Below are 18,450 nucleotides of genomic sequence, written 5' to 3'. Positions count from 1 at the left end.
CTTTCTTTCTTTCTTTCTTCTATTTTGTTTCTTTCTTCTTTTTTCTTTCTTTCTTCTTTCTTTTTTGTTTTTTTTGAGACAGAGTCTCACTCCATCACCCAGGCTGGAGTGCAGTGGTGTGACCTTGGCTCACTGCAACCTCCACCTCCCAAGTTCAAGTGATTCTCATGCCTCAGCCACCAAAGTAGCTGAGATTATAGGCATTTGCCACTATGTCCAGCTAATTTTGTTTTGTTGTTGTTGTTGTTGTTGTTGTTTGTGGGTTTTTTTGAGACGGAGTCTTGCTCTGTTGTTCAGGCTGGAGTTCAGTGGCATGATCTTGGCTCACTGCTACATCTGCCTCCCAGGTTCAAGTGATTCTCCCGCCTCAGCCTCCCAAGTAACTGGGATTACAGGCACCCGCCTCCATGTCTGGCTAATTTTTGTATTTTTAGTAGAGATGGGGTTTCACCATGTTGGTCAGGCTAGTCTTGAACTTCTGACCTTGTTATCCACCCAACTTGGCCTCCCAAAGTGCTGGGATTACAGGCGTGAGCCACTGTGCCTGGCCTAATTTTTGTATTTTTTGTGGAGACAGGGTTTCGTTACGTTGGCCAGGCTGGTCTTGAATTCGTAGCCTTTAGTGATCCACCTACCTAGGCTTTCCAAAGTGCTGGGATTACAGGCATGAGTCAAGAGGTTTTTTTCTTTATTGTTATCATGAGGATTCTACAAAATATCTTGTAATTATAATATTCTAATTTAAGCTGATAGTACCTTAGCTTCAATCACATGCAAAGCCTCTAAATTTTCACTTCTTTCCCTTACATTTTATACTATCAATGCCATTTATCTCTATTTTATTGTGTATCTATTAATCAGAAGTTTATTGCTGTTTTTTATACATTTGTCTCTTCAACTCTTATCCTAGAGTTAAGAGGGATTTACACCACACCTTCACGGTATTGGAGTATTCTAAATTTTATATGTATTTACCTTTACTAGTGAATTTTATGCTTTCATATATTTTCATATTGCTACCTATTCTTCTGCTTTAACTCAAAGAACTTTCTTTAGCATTTCTTGTAAGGGCAGACTCATGGTGATGAACTCCTTCCACTTTTGTTTGTCTTGGAATTTCTTTATCTCTCCTTCACCTCTGAGGGATAGATTTGCTGGGTATAGCATTGTTGGTTTGCATTGTTTTTCTTTTAGCACTTTGAATAGTCATTCCACTCCCTCTGGCTTGCAAGCTTTCTGTTGAAAAATCTGGATAACTTTATGGTGGATATTTTATATGTAATGAATTTCTTCCCCTTTGCTACTTTCAAGATTATCTGTCTTTGACTTTGGCAATTTGATTATAATGTGTCTCAGAGTGGTATTTTCTTAATTTATCTTGCTTGGGGTCCTTTGAGCTTACTGAATCTGGATGTATATGTCCCTTCCAAGATTTTGAAGTTTTTCCAATAGGACTTCTTTTATTGTCATTATTATTTTAATATTCTTTCATTATATATATATATTTTTACTATGTTGCCTATGCTGGTCTTGAACTCCTAGCCTCAAGCAATCTTCCCACTAGAGCATCCCAAATTCCTGGAATTACAGGCATGAGCCATCACACCTGGCCTCTCAGGCAGTATTTCTTTAAAGAAGTTTTCTGTCCCTTTTCCTTACTCTTCTTCTTTGAGTAATCTCATAATTTGTATACTCATATGTTTGACGGTGTTGGGTAGATCCCCTATGCTTTCTTCACTCTTTTTCAATGTTTTTCTTTTCTTTTTGTTCCTCTAATGGGTTAATTTCCACGTGATCTGTACTTGAGTTCACTAATTCTTTTTTTTTTTTTTTTTTAAGATGGAGTCTTGCTCTGTCGCCCAAGCTGGAGTGCAGTGGCTCAATCTTGGCTCACTGCAGGCTCTGCCTCCCAGGTTCATGCCATTTTCCTACCTCAGCCTCTCGAGTAGCTAGGACTATAGGCGCCCACCACTACACCTGACTAATTTTTTGTTTTTAGTAGAGACAGGGTTTCACCATGTTAGCCAGGATGGTCTCGATCTCCTGACCTCGTGATCCACCCACCTTGGCCTCCCAAAGTGCTAGGATTACAGGCGTGAGCCACCGTGCCTGCTGAGTTCACTCATTCTTTCTTCTGCATGAGTAAGTCTGTTGTTGAAACTCTCAATTGAATTTTTCAGCTCTTAATTAAATTCTTTTGCTCCAGGATTTCTATTTGGTTCTTCTTATGTTTTCTATTTCTTATTAAACCTTTCAACCTTTCACTTTGTTCATGAATTACTTTTCTAATTTTATTTAGTTGTCTATATTTTCTTGCATCACCCAGGTTGGAGTGCAGTGGCTCAATCAAGGATCACTGCAGCCTTGAACTTTCAGGCTCAAATGATCCTCCCACCTCAGCCTCCCAGGTAATTAGAATTACAGGCACCACTATACCAGGCTAATTTTTGTAGTTTTTGTAGAGATGGGGTCTCCCTATGTTGCCCAGGTTGGTTTCAAACTCCTGGGCTCAAGTTATCCTCCCATGCTGGGATTACAGGCATTAGCCACTGCATCCAGCCTCACTGAGCTTCTTTAAGATGATTGTTTTGAATTATTTTTCAAACAATGTGTATATCTACATTTCTTTGCGGTCTGTTATTGAAGCTTTATGAAGTTCCTTTGGTGGTGTCGTATATGTCTGATTCTTTGATATCCACGTATCTTTGCATTGGTGTCTGTGCAATTGAAGTGAACTCTTCTTCCAGTTTTTACAGGCTAGTTTTGGCAAGTTAAATTTGTTTTCTGTTATGTCTCTGGGCTGATGAGATTGCCTCTGGGATAGTGGTTGAGTTGGGTTGGGCCTGAGTCACATGACTGATGCTAGTTTTATAGTGGAGATCACAATTTGTAGGTCTATCCTCTGGGTGGCCTGGACTGTCTACAGGACCTTGGTCTTTGGGGCTGGTGCTGAGGTGAGGATCCATTTCAGGATTCACAGCCAGTGGGCCTGTTACCACGTATGCTGATGGGGTAGCTTCCTGTAGACCTCCAGGAAGGCTCCCATTGGATGACTGGGTGGTTCTTTACTTTATTGCCCTAGTCTGTGGCTGAGGTGGGCTGTGACTAAATCCCAAGGCTCCCACAGGGAGACTTTGTCCATGAATGGGTGCAGAATTCTTGCTGTTATTGGGGAATATGAGTAGGTGAACTCCTATTTTGCCATCTTACTGATGTCCTGTCCTGACAATAAAATAAAGTTCTGTTGTTTAAACCACCCAGTTTGTGGCACTTTGTTATGGCAGACCTAGCAAACTAATACAAGAGCTTTAAAGGGAATACTACCAAGCACGATCTTCAGCAAGCCTTCACATGGAGTGGCAGAGGTCCTTCCAGTTATGTTGTCCTATTCTCTCTCCACCTTGCTGGCTCTTTCTCGCCATCTCCCCTACCCATCCCTCCATGATTCCATCATTTTTCTTCTGCCTCCCTCTCAAGAGAAAAGCAAAATTTCTCTTATAACACGCATAAAGTTCTTGTTCCCATCTGAAACAGCTTATCAAATTTTATTTTTAAGTACATATTTATAGGATTATAATATAAATGCAGAGATATCAAGGTACCACCTGATGAAGCCCAGGCTTATGATGAGGTTTCCTTCTTTTCCCTCCTCCTCACAGGCCCAGACACTCAGTTTGCTACTAATGCTCTTCAGAACTGCTACTTCCCAAACCTTGAGTTTCTCCTTTCATTTAGAGAGGCCTTTAAAAATTTTAATCACCTAATGAAAGCAGGCAGAAAACATCGAAAAGATAAATGTGAGAGATTAACAAAAATTAAGGTGTCTTTCAGTTGTTTTTCTCAGCCTCTGGCTTCATGTTGACATGGAAACAGAAAATGCCTTTGGATTTTTGTCCTCTACTTCTATTCCTGAGGGTGGCTCTCATCTCATACTCTTAATAGAAGGGCGTGATGACCCTTCTCCCATAAAAGTTCTTTGCTTCAGCAGAGGGACTGCAAGGTAATTAGAGCAGAAAAATGGGTGCCCCATGGGTAGAGTTACATGGACACATAGGTAGACCTTGAGAGTCAGCATGCAAGGTGAAAATTGCATAGAATTCAAAATAGCATAGAAACTCTTTTATAAAGGTATCATGTTGGAAATTGAAATACCATTTTCATTAAGTCCAAGCCAACAGTTACAAACTGTACAGAAGTAAAACACAAGATGAAACAACTGGCTTGTAGGGGTCATGTTGTGTAAACATTGTTCTGTCTTTTTTTATTCTAGAATCACATTCAGTATAGCAAGTAGTTTGTGCTGAAACTGACTGAGGGAACACAAGATTTATGTCTCCTATCTGATACTCAATCAGAAGCATATCTTCATTAAATAGAATGGTTAGAAGGTTTTCCCACAATATTTAAATGGTTGTTCTCTCTCTCTAACCCTAAGTGTATATGACTGAATTTGTTTCATACTGAACCTTTACTATGTGATTCAGATGCATTTTTGTCATCTTAAGACCTATGTAGAATTTCTCTTTAGGTAAAAACATTTATGTGGATTTTTTTAAGAGAAACAACTGACTTTACTTTCAGCTGTATTGGTTGCATCAGACTAATTTACAACAGACCAAACCTCCCACTAACAAACAAACAGAAAAGCTGGATTTTAAAAATGGTTGAAGGCATTAGAGTGTTACCAATGGAATCCAGGACTTGAGGGGCCAAGTAAGGTGTCTGAGAGAACAGGAAACTCATTGAGGTGAGCCTAACCTGACATTGTAGGCTCCTTTCCTTCTCAAGGAATTTGCTGGCTTATAATCAGTTTAGGATGAGACATTAAGCTGCCAAGCAGAAAGTGGTGGCTAAGCAGAGGTTTGGGCATAATTGGAGCTCAGGGTTACCAAGGGAGAGAGGGATTAAGAGAAAAGGCAGCACAAAGAAGTGAGTATAATAATGGGAGACATTTTTCTTCTCAAAGCGTTTGCCTATGCATAAGTAGCACATAGTCATGCTGCTAAACCAAGCAGAAAGCATTTGATAAGAAGATGGCTTAAGCAAAGCTTCAACAATCTCACCATGCTGAGCAGGAGGTAATCTAGAAAACACTTAGGCTTTCACTTGCCAAATCAAGAGCTGTTCCCAATCTTAGGGACAAATCAGAAATAGACCTAGTTTTACAGATACTGAACTGTAGCCTTGAGTCAGTCCAATCCCTGATTTGACTGTAAAGTCACACTTGGTTGCCGTTGCCCACTGAACCCTGGTTATAAAAATCAGCAGAGGTGGCTGGGTGCGGTGGCTCACGCCTATAATCTCAGCACTTTGGAAGGCCAAGGTGGGTGGATCATGAGGTTGGGAGTTCGAGACCAGCTTGGACAACATGGTGAAACCCCGTCTCTACTAAAGATACAAAAAATTAACCGGGCATGGCAGCGTGCACCTGTAATCCCAGCAACTCCGGAGGCTGAGGCAGGAGAATCGCTTGAACCCGGGAGGCGGAAGTTGCAGTGAGCCAAGATCGCACCACTGCACTCCATCCTGGGTGACAGGGCGAGACCCCATCTCAAATCAAACAAACAAACAACAACAACAACAAATGGCAGAGACTCTAACACAGTTCACAAAGACAGCCCTTTCCAGGAACTCTAGAAGACCTGATATGCTGTCCCCAAAGTTCAGTCATTTAATGAGACACGTTAACATCACCTGTTCATGTGTTTGGCATGACTCTTGAGTGCAGGTACACAAAGGGTTGTTAAGATGTCTTTGTCCTCAAAACACTCATCATCTACAGTGGGAGAGACTGACAAGTAGAGAGCTGATGGCAACTGAGTGTGACGAGTGCTATGAAAGAATTAAAAGAATGTCCCAGGAGCTTAGTAGAGGCGCACCTAATCTATCCTTGATGTGGGGGTAGGTGAAACCAAAGTGGGCTTCCCAGAGGAAGGGACACCTCAGCTGAGCCCAAAGGGCTATTAGTATTTTCCCAGATGAAAAGGTAAAAGGTATCAGGCAGAGGAAATAGCAAAGAGAGAAAGAGAGCATGGATTGTCTAAGAAACAACAAATACTTGTGTTTGATAGATGTGTAAATTACCACAGAGAGTGACAGGGACCAGATAGTGAAGGGTTTCTTATATCACAAGTCAAGGGGATCTCCAAGCCATGCTCTGTAGCTTTAACGATCTATTTGAAATGATACATTTACCAAGGGCAATGGTGCTCAGAACCTCATTGTTTGGTTCCTTCTGGAAACACTGGTTATCTCACATGATGCACTCTAATTGTCAGGCATGCATGTCTTCATTGAATAAAGAGGCTAGTATTGCAATATATATTGCATATTATAATGGCTTGATTGGTGAAGAGAACTTGAAAAGGGGACAGATATGAGAGATATTTGGGCGTTAGACCTGTCTTATTGGCCTTGATGAATGTGAGACAGAGAGGAGTTAAGTATGACTCCTGGGCTTCTAGCTTGGGCAATTGAACTAATTTTCTTATGACAAATAATTATAGTCTTGTGCTTGTCTGTCTGCCTTCCAAGGTGTAAGCTTCTTGGGTAAAGCAATTCAGAACCGCAAGAATTTATTGAATACTTTCTACATGTCAGGTGTTTATTATCTCTTTCTTTCTTTACAACACCACAAAGAAGTGAATACTATTACTTTTCATCACTTGGCTTCTTATCTAAAATGACACTAGATACCATAACTTGCAAATGGGTGAGTTAGAATTTGAGTTCAGTGTATCTTACCTTAGACCCTGGAATCTTATTATTAGGCTTTTCTAGGAGACAGTGCTTGGATTTGAACTTAAGTCTCCTTTGAATCAGTTCTTAAATCTACCCAATTGGTGTGGCTCATAAAGATGGCCCCATAAGCGTGGAACTAATGGATATTTCTGGTCCGTTTACACTGACAGCCTTAGATTCTGTATGGACAGAATCTGTTCTAGTGGTTAAGATCAGCCCAGCTGTGTGAATGAAACTCCAGGCACATGGCCATTTCTTAGCCTCCTCTTGCTTGTTGGCCCCATTCTGGGAGGCTGAGAAACACAGGTTCTTCCCAGCCATGTAGTGCTTCTGCTGAGCAGCCAAACTTGCATTGAAGAAACAATTGGTGCCTTCTGGGATTTCAGGTGTTTCTGGGAAAGCGAACTGCACCACCAGGGTGGGAGAGTTCTGATTTGAATTTTCTGTTTGGCTATTGTCAGAAGTGGTCAGGGAACTAATTACAGTGGAACTTCCATTACATCTTTCTTCCTCTAAAGAGAAGACGTGGAAATGCTACCTTGCATACCACTCTGAGAGTAAAGCAGCCCCCTTCACTCTCTATCCCTAAAATGTCAGTCAGTGCATTTTCATCAGCACATCCCTGTGACCCTTGTGGATTACTTCCTGCAGATGGTCTGCAGACTCCACCTGGATTCATTCCCTGGATCTCAAGGCCCAGATAAGGCAGTGGACATACTACTATGTTAATAATGGTGAGCATAATTATAGTTCAGAATTTGAAAGGCACTTTCACCTGAATTATCTCATTTTATCTTCACAACAGACCTGCGAGAAGAGCAGGGGAGGTATAATCATTTCCCGTGTTTTATGGCAGAGGAAACTGAGGATGAAGTTGTGAAGTGAAGCTGGCTAGTGGCTGCCTCAGGGCTACTACTGATTATCACTGGACCCCTTCAGAACCAAGTATGAATGAAGGCAGGGCATGCTGACTCAGGCAGGCTATGGGGCTCCAGGCCCTGGGGGCCAGTGGGTGGGGTGATTCTCAGAGAGGAGCAGGGAGCTGAGTGTGTGGGAGGAAGCTGGGCTGAGAGGCCCAGACTATGGGGGATTCATTGGAAAGGGAGAAATTCTGAGCCTTTTCCTTTTTTTTTGGTGCCTAGGGCTTGTGTTAAGAGCTACCTAGGGGCTGCCTGAATCTGTCTGCACATGCCTACCCCAATCTTTTTTCTGCATGACAGAAGGCCAAGGATCTTAAATCATGCTGTGGGGACAGGTCTAGATTCCTCCAAGTTAGCCTAAAAGAGGGGTGTTAATTATCCTTCAGTACCATGCTGAAAGGCCACTCTTCAATACAGCCTCCAAGGAGGGGACTGAAAATGGGTACTTCCCTGTCTCTCTCACCCTTAGGAGCTTTTCACCACCGTGGAGTTAGAATAGAGCCTAATGCAAATGGGCAAACTGAAGCACATTCTTCCCAGGTAATGACTGCTCTCCTCCTTATGCACATTTATTTGTGTAGAGCTTATATGTCCTTTTGAAAGATGCATGTTCCTATCTCCCAGCTCCCTGCCCTGGGCCCCAAAGCTCTTTGTGGGATCTGTGTCTCTATTAAAAATAGCTTTCATTACCTTGGATTAAGTCCCATGCCCCTGAGCCTGTCTCTTTGTATTCCCAGTATTCCACTAAGTGGAAAGAAGGTAGGAAGGAAAGGAAAAACGGAAGGAATGAGGCCCCCTTGTTAATTATATTACTTTGGTCTACAAGGAGCAGCAATATAGCTTTTGGTTCAAGAAACCTGGCACTGAATTTAGTTCTGTGATTGTAAACAAGTATTTCCACATTTTTTAGTTTGGTTTCCTTAGCTATAGAATGGAGATATTAATACCTTCCCTGCCTGACTCACAAAAATGTTGCCAAGATCACATAAGATAAAACAAGGCTAAATGCCTTCTTGTAAGCCTAGGACAGCCTTGTGGCTAGGACTTTCTCTATTGGTAGTTCTTAACAGGAGAGCCACAACACCAGCCCTGGTTTTGACATAGGCGTTGGAAAGACAGAAATGAAGCAGTGAACTGGTGGTCTTCAATTCAGGAAGACTGGCAGGCCCAGGGCATCACGATAGAGGAAAGCCTTGCTTGGAAATCCACCTCCCACTGTTTCAGCTTTGCTTTCAGCCATGAGCTTTTATACAAAGAGCTTTATGGTCTTGCTGAGCCTCACCTCAGTTCTAGGAGGAGGAAACTTTCACTAACAGGAGCTACACAGGAATACAGGAACTAAGGGACAGGACCTGGGGCTGCACCCCATGCCTCCTGAGGCCCATGCCTGCACTCTTTCTCTGTATCAGCCACCCTGATGGAGAGGGAAGTTTTGGTCTGGGGATAGAGAAAGGAAGGGTGAGATTACTTTGGAGAATGGCTCACTTCAGAGAGGATAGGTATAGAGTGAGGGAGCTTCAGGAGGACTGTCTAAGAACCACAGCATAGGATGAGGATCCTGGAGCCTGAGTAAGAAGTAGGAGAGAAAGTGGAGACAGCCATTTATTCCTTCATTCTGGGAGGCCTTCCAGACAAGTGAGATCTAAAATGATGAGACCCAGACTGATAACTCAGGGGCTACAGTGGCTCAGAGAGTGAGGTAAGGATAGGTAGGGATGGGGCTGCTGTTGGACCAACCCACAGAGATTGTCAGAGGCATCAGGGGGAGTCTGAAGTAATAACCAAAGCCAGGCAGATGAGTAACGAGTTTATTAACCCAAAGGGACAGGTCAGAGGAAAATGTGGTTTCAAGGCCTTGGGACTGACACTGGGGACTCCAGAGCACAGGGAGACGGTTTTAAAGGCTGGAGCTGGCAAGGGGGAGGCAGTCCAGGGAAACCCCCTAAGTTAGGGGTTGAGTGCTGAAAAGAAAGCTGGAGAAGTGAGAAGTCAAACAAAAAGAGAAAGGGCATGCCTGGGTTTTCCTTTTAGAAAGACCACTGTGGCTGTAGTATGGAGGATAATGATGGGGTCACAGGGGCAGGAGAAGGCTGAAGGAGGCTGCTGAAGGCCTCAGTCAGTGACAGTGGAGACGGAGAGAAATGAGAGACATGAAAGAGGCAGAATCCACTGGATTTAGTAATGATTTTGAGACAGAGTAGGGACTCCTCTTAAAGGCCTGCTGTCCCCAGCTCTAAGCATGGAAATAAAGGAAAATCTTAGGTTCATTCAGGGGAAATTCCAGGCACCCAGGTAGCCCTGAGAGGTAAATGAGCAACTTGATAAGCAAGAAGGTAATAATAGCTTAAAACAAGAGCCAAGGAAGTTAGAGTCACGAGATGTTCCCTCTAAAAACTAAAGATGACTCAACTTATGTCCCCGAGCTGTTTTGCAGAACCCCAGGCCCCCATCAAATAGACCCACTGCCACAGAGGCCTCAGATAAGGGAGGGCTGAGAATTGAACTCTGACCTCTGTTCTTTGCTCTAAATTTCTTCCTGAGGGACCTGGAGATAAGGCTATGCCCATGAGCAAGAACCAACATTCCTTTCTGATCTCACATTTTTAGACAAAGCTTTGTCTCGTGAGCCAATTGCAAATTAGAAAATATTTGAATCTATCAATCTATCTATAAGCCTCTCCTTTGAGATGTTCCACCTTTTTAGGTTAAACCAACCGCTAGCCTCCGTGTATTGATATATGACTGCCTGTAATCTCTTCCTCTCCACCTTTAAAAGCCCTTATTTGCAAGCCATCAGGGAGGTTGAGTCTTAAGCATGAGCTGCCCAGTTCTCCTTGCTTGGTGCCCTGAAAATAAATGCCTTCCTTTCTCCTGCAGCAAACCTCTGTGTAGATGTTTAGCCTTACTGCACTGGGCAAGTGGACCCTAGCTGGGTTCTGTAATAATTTGAATAGGAGATGACTTGTGAAGGAGATGTCAAGAATGACTTCCAGATTTGCTGACTTAAGAGACTAGAAAACTTAATTCAGGCCCTCACTTTGCCATTATTTTCAAACTTTCAGACCATAAGCTGCTTTAAGCCTCAGTTTCTACTTCTCAGGATAGGAAAGGTGATCTAGAGTAGTAGTGTCCTAATGATGGTCCTGGGGCCATCCTGCACATGTGGCTGGGCCTCAGGGAAGGACCCCAGACAGGAGTCAGAAGATCCAGCTCACATCCTGACCCAGCCTGTAATGTTGGGAGGGCACAGTATTTCTGAGCCTAGGTCTTCATTTGTATAAATGGAGATAATTATTCATTCATTCAAGAAATACACATTTGGAGCCAAAGATAAAGGGAAGGAAATATGGTCTGTGCCTCCTGGAGTGCACAGCTAAGGAGGAGAAGTAGGCATACAATCCAATAGTTATAAAGGAGCTGAGTAAGTTCCAGAATGATGGAAACTAAACAAATGGAGGTGGTCCAAAGGAAGGAGGGACCAAATGCAAGAGCTGCATCTAGAGATAGGACAATGGGTAGCCAGGAAGATCGGGGTGAAAGGTACTGTGGCCTGAGAACTAGGCTGAGCCCTCCCTTGCTGGACCCCTGTCTTTTGATTGCCCTTCCTTGATCCTAACCTCTCTCTCCTGTCATCTAAATAGCAATCCCTTTTCTCACCTGCAAGTGAGGCTCTGAGGGATTTTTCAGAAATCACGACTTTGACCCACTCCATATTATTAACGCCTCAGCCTACAAAGAGCTTGCCTAACCCAACATCAAGGGGTGGACACATGATGCTGGACTTCCAGGTATCACAGACAGCCTTACTCCACCTTCTATAAGCATATGCCTACACAAGTAGGCTGGGTATTGCATGTTCTGAAGAGCAGAGACTGTATTGAATTCATAGTTGTATCCCCAATGCCTTACGGCAAGCCTGCCACATGGTTGTAACTAATAATTTTGTGGTGAATGAATCAAGTTCCATAAAGTCTTTAAATTTCAAAGGGTTATTGGCTCCTTTCTCAGCCCTCAGGCAGGATTGCATCTTAATCACCACACCTGGCAGCTGTTCAGGCTCCAGCAGACTTAATGGCACCCACCTGAGAAATAGGCAGAGCAGACACAATACTTCGTATAATTTAACTTTCATTCACTAGACAAGTACGCATTGAGAAGCTCCTCTATGCCAGTCTCTGAACACATAGATGACCTCAAGAACATTACAGCCTAATTGGGGGACAGATATTGCATTCATAATTGCCACACAGTGGAGGCCCAAGGGGGAGGGAATTGGTTCTGCTACAGGGATCTTGCCTGGGAGATGCTTGAGCTGTATCTTAAAAAATGAGTAAGTGTTCAACAGTTGGATAGGCTGATAGGGTTAGGGTAGAGCAGGGGACCTGGGATAAGGGAATTTAAGGCAAGAGATGTCCATATGTACTGTGTTTACAGCAGTGCTATTCAAAGTGCAGATCCACAATGAGATGAGGAATTTGCCCGAGCATTACATCCTTACATGAGAAAGTCTTACTATAAAAACACTGTCCCCTGAACTAAAGTGTGTTTGTGACCATTGATTTACATTCTGGCCCAGGCCCTTCTGTAAGTTGGAAACATTGTTTGTGAACAGGCAGCAGATCTGGAGACTACATCACTGCTTTATAGTTAACCAAGTGCTTTTCACACAAGTTCAAGCTCTTTTGCCCCTCAAAAAATCCTCTGAAGTTGTCAGGGCAGGTATCATAATCCTCACTTTACAGGTTGGATATTGAAACTCAGAGAGGTTAAGGTTCACATCACCCCACTGGTGAGCAGGGAGGCTGGGATTTGAAGCCAGGAGTGCACTCCCAGCCCTTTACTCTTCTCCTTCATCAATGGCTTAGGAAGAAAATGAGGCTGACTTGAGTAATGACTTCATCTCCAGCATGTCCCTAGCAACAAATGTCAGAGTGTGGGGCATAAGTGTGTCACGTGTGTGACCTCCCATGGTATTTCTCATGTTCCTCCATCTCATATTACTGTCATGTCTTAAATAGAGACAGGATGACCTTTCCTTTCCAGCCACCCACTCTGGAGTCGCCTCCACCTGCACTCGCAGGAGAGCTTCCTCCAGCTCAGCCTGTGCTTGACATTTCACTACCTGAAAGGACTTGGCATTGGTCCCATGCAAGGAGACTGTCTCGTGCATTCATAGAGACAGCAGGCATCTACTTAAAATAGGCTTACTGTTCCACGAATGCCATTCTGGGGTATGCTGCTCTTATCCTGGCAGGTGGGGCCATGATGCTGTTCTGAGCTGTCCTATCTATTCCCTTGGAGAACAGCTTCCTGAGAACAGCCTTTTTTTTTCCATGCAAAGAAGCCAAAAGCAAATGGAGACAACTACACGGAAGGTCACATGGGCCAGGAGAGATGGGAGCCTTCCAACCAAAGGAAATAAATCTTCAGTTATGATCTGGCCATTTCTCCAAGCAGCAAACTAGTGGGGAAACCTCAGGGGGCCTGGGCCTGTGATTCCCATGGCCCTCTGACAGTGGGCACATTCTACAAAACTTGAGGGAGCTGCAGATGGTCAATGGCTCTAACACCTGGCCTCCTGGAATGAAGCCATGCTGCCCATCAATGTCCTGGAGGGGTTCCTGCCTGGACAGGGGCTCAGCCAGGGTTTCTCACACCTGCAGACCCTCAGCTGGGAAGTAATCAGAATCTTCATCCTTTTAAAAGCTGAGTCTTAAAAAAGGCAATATAGACTCACACTGCCAAGGAGGATTAAAGAAAACTACTGGAGAGATTCTTGCTGTATGTGTTCTCCTTCACCTTGGCCTGGAGTGACATATTCTGAAACAGTGCCATAATGAGGAAAGAGAAAGAGCATTGGCTGTCAGTCAGGAGGCTGTCCTGGCCTCAACACCAAATCTCTTTTGGCCCAGGGAAAATCCCTTAACCTTTCTGGGCCTCTGTTTTCTGCCATATAAAATGGGGTACTGTCCTAGCTGCCCCAGGAATGGGGGATGATCCCAACCAATGCCCAAAGGCTTTGATGAGACATCAGACTCGACTCCAGCTGGCCATATCTTTGGCCACAGTATCTGCCATATTATTTACCTGTCTGTTCTGTTTACCTATATCCATTTCCCCAATATACTTCTCCTCTGATTGTTACTCTCTCTCTGTTCTTTAGAACAACCTTTTAAGATCTTCCCTTGCTGAGAAATTTCTATCTTCATTCCACTGTGAGCATCTTGAAGTCAGGACCCTCCCCTTACTTTTCTTCATAGAACCTAGCATAGTACCTACCTGACCCAATAAGTGTCTGTTGAATAAGAGATTGATATTTTCCACCAACAGAACATGACTCCAAAATAATTTTTTATATTTAACAAGCATGTATATCAATTTACTATGCACCAGGCATTATTCTTAGCATTAAACACATATTAGCACATTTAGTAATGTCATAGGATCCTTGGGGTGTTGCTTTGCCAGCTGGAAACCTCTGTGGCTGGTGGTGCCTTCTGTGTGAGTATTGCTTGCACCCACTGGGTTCGTTCCACTCACTCAGTCTGGCAGGCTATGCTTGGCTCACGCTATCAGCCCTGATCCCACACCTGCCAAGGGCAAGCCACGTGCAGAGTGGCAAGGGGTACATGGGCGAGTGAGTGTGGGGTCTGGCCCCTGTGCACATCCAGGCATGCTGACTGCTTGACTGCTGTGGCAGAGCAGGCAGCTCCAGGTGCTGGCCCAGGTGCTGGCCCTATGTGAGGCTCCAGCTGGACCAGATGTACCACATGCAGCTTCTACTGTGGGCACCTGTTTCTGGATGAGGGGAACACAGTGGTGCCTGGAAGCTTGGAGACAGCAGGGACTGCAGAGCCTAAAAAAGGGTGTCATAGCCCTGGCTCAGGGAGCTCCTAGGTCTGAGCTCTGCAAAGGGCTGCAGCTCTTCTCTCCTTTTCATTGCCTGCAATGTGGTGAGCCAGGGAGAGTGTTTCAGCCCTGTTTGTGTTACAGCTCCTTCAGTCATGCCATTTGGCAGGTCCTGAGTTCTTGTCCCACATCCAGGAAGAATGAGGTATACATACAACCGGAGGGTGAGCAAGGCAGAGAAGCTGTATTGAGTAACAGAACAGCTCTCAGGAGACATGCAGTGGGTAGCTTCATTCTGCAGGTTGTCCTGACTAGTGTCCAGCTCTCAGCCGAAAAGAGACATGCAGTGGTTAGCTCCTATCTGCAGGCATGTCATCCCAACATCTCTGTGAGTCTGGCTGAGTCTGGGGTTTTTGTGGGCTTCAGAAGTGAGCAAGTGCATGCTAACTGATCCATGGGCAGCCATGAGTGGGCCCAGAAAAAGCATCATAAGTTCTCACTCCCAGCCACGAACTCCACCCGGAACTGGCAGCCCAGCTCCCATGTTTCAGGTCATGCCTGGCTTGAAGATGGAGCATCACGTGGGGCATGCCTCTTTCTGCCCAGGAGCCTGTCTGCCTCCTGCTGGCAACAACATGTTGTCCACAGCACGCAGGCTGTTTGTGCCGAGGGGTTCCTGCAGGCCTGCTCCAAGCCACCCTCAGCCCTGCCTTTGGCCTCCCTTCCATGCTTATTGGTGCCCAAAGTCTGGAGGGGGCCAAGGCAGCAGGGGGCTGGCATGTCAGTGCTGCTTCAAGCACGTGCACACCCAGCTGAGTCACAATAGCACCTGAGCTTAGCCACAACTTTGCTCTGAAATTAGAACAGGCACTGGGAGCAGGGAGAGGCCAGGCAGCAGGGGCAGGCACTTCCAAGTCCGTGAGGGTTGATGGGGTTTCCCAGTCCCTGAGAGCACAGAGATGCCCAGGTCTGCAGCTGTGGCTGGGTGGCTGCAGCTACATCCAGCAGGGTGGGGCTCCCACCCAGCCAGCTCCAAAGGGGGACAGGGCTCCCATCTGTTCCTGGCTCCCATGGGCTCTATAGAGCATGTAGCCCCTGCTGTGCCTCCCCTGCTGCAGCCAGCATCTTCACAGCAGCCACTCCAGATGGGCCACCACTGCCATCAGTAGGTACTATCGTTATACCTGTTTTGTATATTAACATTTATGTCTAATAATTCCAATAACTGGCTCCTCTATTGGTCTGTTTCTCTTGTCTATTTTTCTCTTGTTTTCATCCTTTCTTCTTGGTCTCTAGTATGTCTGATGGTTTGAGATTGAATGCCAGTAATTTTGCATGAAACTGGTGGAAACCTTTTAAGACTCTGGATTATGTTATGTTTTTCTAGAGAGGATTTGCTTCTGCTTCTGAAGGCAGTCCAGATTGAGACAAGTCAGTCAATCAACTCTGGAATTGAACTGATTTGAATCTGTGCTTTAGTCTTTGTGATGTCCAGCCTGTTTCCAATTCATCATTACTCCTGGAGTGTTACCTTTCATGTGTTCCTCCACCTTGGTGGGCTCTTGATCCCAATTTTTAACTTCCAAAAAATGACTACTGAAAGCTCTGCTTAGCTTCTTAGCTCCTTAGCCACCATTTGCTGCCCAGTTTATGGGTCTCTTGGCTGCCTCTTAGTAGTCAGAAAATATCTTGAGGGGTGTATCAGTCTGTTCTTGCACTGCTTTAAAGAACTACCTGAGACTGGGTAATTTATTTAAAAAGAAAAAAAAAAGACATTTAACTGGCTCACAGATCTGTGGGCTGTACAGGCTTCTGCTTCTGGGGAGGCCTCAGGAAATTTACAATCATGTTGGAAGGTGAAGGGGAAGCAAGCATGTCTTCACATGGCAGAGCAGGAGAGACAGAGCGAAGTGGGAAGTGCTACACACTTTAAAATAACCAGATCTCATCAGAACTCACTCATAATCACAAGAAGAGCAAGCGGGAAATCCACCCCCATGATCCAATCATCTCCCACCAGGCCCCTCCTCAACATTGAGGATGTCAATTCAACATGAGATTTGGATGGGGACAGAGCCAAACCATATCATGGGGAAAAACTGGTTCCAAACGTTGGGGTAACGTTTTCTTTCTCTTTGGGATTTTGACAATTCAGGTTATCACTGCCTTCCTGCCAATACACTTAAAAAGTACTATTTATCTATATATTATTTTAAAGGTAAGTATATTTAATTTAAAAACATATATACATACAAATAATATATGTATATTATTTTAAAGGCATGTATATTATATAGGTGTGCATATTATATATATATGTACACACACCTACTTTTACAGTCCTCAGCAACATGGTTATTCTAATTCAAGCTAGTCCATGAGAGTTGGAAAATAAAATACTTATTTTTATTTTATCTACAAAGAAACTGAATCATAGGAATGTTAAATAACTTCCCTAGTTACTATGTTTTAAGTGAAACATTTACTCTTTTATTCAAAAATATTTACTAAGCACTATCCATGTGTTAAACACTGCTGTGGGCATTGTGGATGGCCAAATTAATAAGCCAGCCCTTGTCTTCCAGGATCTTGGGGTTGAGTGGAATCAACTTATAATTCATTGCAGTCAGTGCAACTACTGAGGAAGGGGCAGTTGCTCAGGAGCTCAGGTGAGGGGTCTGGCCTGGGTTTATCATACTCACCTAGACTTCTTTCTCTTCATAAATATCTCCTCTAGGACACAGTGAATTTCTTGAGGTCATAGTCTGGGTCGTTCATTTCTCCATTTCCAATGACAAACATGGTGTCTGGAACAAAGCAAGTGCTCTATAAATACCTGTTGAATTGCATTCATTCTCAAACAGGGATAGGATGGAGGCTGTAAGATAATGGAGAGTACCTTAGTTGCCAGTCAGGAATACCTGGTCCACCCGCTTCCCAGTAACTTGTGTGAACAGGGCAAGTCACCTTCCCTATCTGGGCCCATTTTCTCACCTGGGGACTGGGAAGGTTGGACTGGATAACACCTAAGATCCCTTCTGTTCTGTGTCCCTGTAGCCAACTGTGACCCCACAGACGATGAACGGCCGTAGCCTAACCCAGTGTCTCCCTGTGTGCCCTCTCCGGGCTGCAGTTGCGGTCAGATGGCCTTTTAGGCAAAACTAGGGTGGCTGTTCCTAGGTCTATCATCTCTCTTATTTTTTACTGTGGAAAAAATGTAGAGCGAAAAGCTTTTCTCTGATAGATGCCAGGAATTCTGTGTAGGAGAAGCCTGCTTGAGGGAGGAGGAGTATGAGGAGACATTTTCTAGGTCCTCTTCCCCTGGACTGGCTCCAGCCAGCCTGCTCTGTCTCTCACTTTTCCCAGCACAGAATTTACTTTCCCGTTTGAGAAAACAGTGCTGTGTCAATGGCAAGCGCAATGCTTAGGGAGGAAGCCAATTTCCTCTGCTAGTTTGGCTAAGTGGCATTTCTCCGTCTGGGAAATGCAGTTGCCCAGGTCTCACAAAGGCATCTCCAGAAACAAGTGGACACAGATTTACACTCAGCTGATTAGTGGGGTGACCTGCACCCCCATCACCCCTGAGAAAGAGTATTTGCCTCCAAAAGGCTCTGTGGAAGCAGAGAAGTATTGGCACTAGAGCAGCAGGCCAGCTCACCCCATCTTGTGGATGAAAACCTGGGTCCTGAGTGGGTTGGTGGCTCTCCCAGGTCACACAGTTGATTTGCAAGGTAGGGTATAGAGTTTAATGCTACAATGAGACAGCTCGGCTGGCTCCCTGGGTGGGAGCTGGTCTTAATTTCATTCTAGAATCACATCATCAATTTCAGTCTCTGTCTCATCATAGGTGCACAGGTGCCATCAGCCTCCCAGCTTTGCCAGGCTTGAGTTCCCACCCCAGAACCTGAAGTCTGCTGGGGGAAATGACTGGGCCCGTTAC

This window comes from Mandrillus leucophaeus, unplaced genomic scaffold (assembly GCF_000951045.1).
Source record: "Mandrillus leucophaeus isolate KB7577 unplaced genomic scaffold, Mleu.le_1.0 Scaffold643, whole genome shotgun sequence".
In the NCBI taxonomy this organism is placed as follows: Eukaryota; Metazoa; Chordata; class Mammalia; order Primates; family Cercopithecidae; genus Mandrillus; species Mandrillus leucophaeus.
This window is presented reverse-complemented; position numbering follows the sequence as displayed.